This window comes from Elephas maximus, chromosome 1, assembly GCF_024166365.1.
Source record: "Elephas maximus indicus isolate mEleMax1 chromosome 1, mEleMax1 primary haplotype, whole genome shotgun sequence".
NCBI lineage: Eukaryota > Metazoa > Chordata > Mammalia > Proboscidea > Elephantidae > Elephas > Elephas maximus.
The window spans coordinates 84,118,441-84,122,480 of NC_064819.1; the positions used below are offsets into that span (position 1 = coordinate 84,118,441).

The 4,040-nt window shown below is 40.6% G+C and overlaps 1 non-coding gene across 1 annotated transcript; it reads right to left on the bottom strand.

Annotated features, from left to right (window-relative positions):
- Window positions 1-398: 398 nt before the first annotated feature.
- On the bottom strand, window positions 399-470 carry TRNAP-AGG (transfer RNA proline (anticodon AGG)). Its single transcript has one exon. It is a non-coding gene; the product is annotated as a tRNA-Pro (tRNA).
- Window positions 471-4,040: the final 3,570 nt, after the last annotated feature.

Below are 4,040 nucleotides of genomic sequence, written 5' to 3' on the forward strand. Positions count from 1 at the left end.
ACAGTCTCACACAGCCTGTGAATGGACGAGTGTGCATGAGTGGTATGGAAAATACTGCAACTAAATCTGCATGCCTTCAAAAGAAAAAAAAGTTGTGGTCGAGTGAATTCCGACTCATAGTGGCGCTATAAACCCAAAAACCAAACCAAACCCATTGCCGTCGAGTCGATTCCGACTCATAGCGACCGTACTGGACACAGTAGAACCGCCCGATGGTTTCCAAGGAGCGCCCGAAGGATTCCAACTGCTCACTTCTTGGTTAGCAGTTGTAACAACGACCGTACTGGACACAGTAGAACCGCCCGATGGTTTCCAAGGAGCGCCCGAAGGATTCCAACTGCTCACTTCTTGGTTAGCAGTTGTAACAATTCATCACTACGCCACCAGCGTTCCAAAATGGGCTCGTCCGGGATTTGAACCCGGGACCTCTCGCACCCTAAGCGAGAATCATACCCCTAGACCAACGAGCCACTTGGTTTCTTACCGGTAAGGCTCTAATGAAGTATTTTCCCTTGAGGACAAGCCATTGTGAAGAACAGAGCACGATTTTAAAGTCCTAACTTTTCCCGCTCCCTTTGCTGGAAGAACCAGGAGATTTTTCTTTGAAGGTCAGTGAGAATGTGGTGCTGCAACTCAAGGTAAAACTCACAAAAGTCTGAGGCGCCCCCTAAAGCTGGGCCTCCAGGAGTTTTTCTCTCTTAAGCGAGTCTACTCTCCGTCTCCAGCAATAAACAATTCTAACTCTGGTACCAGCTGCAGTGACCGTTTCGACACCTAGTAAGCAGCGATTCTCTGTATCAGCCTCTTCGTTTCTCATTTTCAAGTTGTTGGTTTGCCCTGTGATCTCAATTCTCTGATGTATCTATAAAGAGCTGTGAATTTTGCCACTTTTTTCTTGTCTTGAGGATGGGAGAAATGATTTCCAAGTTCTTTACATGCCAGACTAGAAACCAGAAGTCATTAATTTTTAATCGATTGCTTGATAATGTTTTGGATACCTCAGTTTAATAAAGTATATTGTTAAAATTAAATTCATATGCTTATTTTTAGTCGTTTAATGTGGCTCCTGGAAAACTGGAAATTGCATAAGTGTCCCTCATTTATGGCTTGCATTATATTTCTGTTAGACAGCACTGGCTAGAGAAGATGGTACCTGAGTAGGTGTTGTCCTGGGAGAACCACTAGGCAGAGAGGACAGAGTAGGACCTACCCACATTTATGTTTCATATCTCACATGGACATGGAAATGTGGTCACATGCATGATCTCCTTCAATCTTTATAGCACCCAACTTTACATAGCAGTCATTGGCCGCATTTTTAAGATAATGAATGAAGGCTAACTACATTTCGGTAATTGTCCTGTGTCTCCCACCTCAATAGAATGTAAAAGGATCCTTGCTTATTTAGGCAATAAAACACTCTATGATACTCTGTCCAATCAAGTATTTCTTAAATAAAATGCAATCGTCTGAGCTGAGATGCACTGTATGACCTAACAGATAAAGTATCTGCTCCCCAATTTCTGTGCAGTCAACATCCCTATCCTCATGTTGCTTCTCACTTTGTACCAATTTTCCTTTTGCAGCTTGATGTAGTTTCTGAGGTTGGAACACTGTAGGTTATTTTCTCCTGACAGTGTCCCAGTAGTTTCCAGTGGAAAACAGATACCGGCTGTGTAAGCAAAACACTGAAAAGTAGAAGAAGAAGAAGAAAGCACATTACCTGTTATTCCTGATAAAGAATGACAAGAAAGAGGTTGATGTTAGAGTGGGAAATATGGACTATTTATACATGAGTCTTGATGACTCCACTGCCATTTGCTTTCATTGTTCAGAATTCTAGTTTCCTCCTAAAATGTTCAGCAGAATTTTTCATATAGAAATGTTTATTTTTGTTCTTTCCTTAAACAGAAATAATTTGAGATTTGGAAATTTCAAACAGGGGTGTAAGGCTGTAGGGCTGTTAGCAGCAAGAAAATTCAAGATGTTCTTAAAATTGTTTAAAAATTCAAAGACGTTCAACAAATTTCCTTATTCCAGCAATTTAATAATGGAGTGGACTCAAGATTCAAACCCAAGTTTTTTTATCACAAAAATTTTTCTTGCATACACCACATCCACGTTTGTACACTCATACAGTACAGTGATTCTTTTTCTACAGGACTTTAAACATTTCTTGCAATTAAAACCATCCCTTCTCCCCCACCTCCCCATACATAACATGAAAGTGGAAAAGAATCACAAGTATAACAAAAAGGCATTTCTTTTAAGTTGATCCCGAATCATAGGGACTCTATAGGACAGGGTAGAACTGCGTCATAGGGTTTCCCCTATAATACAGGATACACTTGCCTCTATAGAGTCTCCGCAGCTGTAATCATTATGGAACCTGACTGCCATGTCTCTCTCCTGGTGGCTGGTGGGTTCAAACTACTGATCTTCCAAGCACTTTATAAGTGCACCATCATGTAGTATATTAGAATTTCTTACCCCACAATTTCCATAGTAGAACCATCCCATAGGGTTTTCTAGGCTGCAATATTTACAGGAGCAGCTCTCCACGACCTCCTCCTGCAGAGCAGCTAGATAGATTGAACCACAGGCCTTTATGTTAGCAGCCTAGCTGGTAACCATAGTGCCACCAGGGCTCCTGGTGTTTTTCCTTTTAATTTTAAATAAAATATTCAACACTTCATGGGAGACCATATCAATATGGAAATAAAGGAGAGGACGACAAAAATATATATGTATACAACCTGGCTGAATTTGCTAAAATCAGTAATAGTATAGTGACATATATAGGAATATATACATGTATATAGTGACATATATTGGAATATATACATGTATGTATATTTAAAAAAATTCTCGGCTGCATGGATTTACCACTCTTACTTCTATTACAATCTCCAAGCTGGGATGCAATCGTTATATAAGAAAAGGGATGGTAATAATTATGCAAAGGTCAACAAAACTGCCAAAGCTCAGGATTGAACAGGGGACTGTAGATTCCTCAGGCTGACACTCTCCCAGCCAAGCTATTTCAGCTATTTGAGGAGAGGATTTTTAGTAATCCTTTCAAAGTTCTGTTTTACCTTTTTACTTACAAGGCTCGTGTGTTTTTAAATACTGAATCTCTTTCAATATTATCTACTCACTCTCCCAAAATTATATGGGCTCTGTTGCCACTCATGTCTGAAAAATGCGATCCAATTATTGGGAACCTTTGATGGGTTCGTAGAGGAGGAGGAGGGTGAGGAAGGAGAGAAATCGTTAAAAGGGGAAGAAGCTTCTGTACCTGGTAAACTCTGGCTGTTCCATGCTCCGAATGCTGCTCAGAAAACTAATGGAATTCCAAATGAAATGCAAGAGTCTGTTCTTTATCTCCTCCCTCAGTCCTTTGTTTTCGGTCTTGCTCTTCAATGACACTGGAAAGAGGTACAGAGGATTATTGAGCACCTTAATGTGGTGGTGGCCTTCTTGCTTCAGAGTAGAAATGGGGAAACATTTAAAGGCAATGCACTGAATAATTTGTATATTTCCATATGAATCCATAAAACCTGTTTTCAAAAGGAGAAAAGAAAAGAAATGTTGGGAACTATAAACAGCAGATGAGTTGTATGGTTTCCAGCCTCCTCAAGGAAAGGACACACTCCCATTGAGCTACACCTCTCTCACTACAGGAGGGTCATGAAGATCCACCTTGAAATATTACCCCGCATTTCTAGGAAGTCTTTGCAGATCTGAATCTTGGCCAGAGAAATGCTCCACTGTTTCAAATCCCACTGGACCTTCCAATCTGGTTGCATCAGAACAAGCAAGACCAGAAGGAACAGGCTCACTTGTGCTCTATTTTGTGGTTACTGAGGAACAGAAAAAATAGAAGAATTGAGAGAAATTAAAGACGTCCTTGGACAATCTATTAACCATCTTCATTAACAGACCGTTTTGTGTTCTCAGTTGGGACTCTGTCAATTAAAAGACAGAAGGCTGAGGACCTACCCACTTATTCTTTCTACCCATTCCCGGTCTGACTCCCC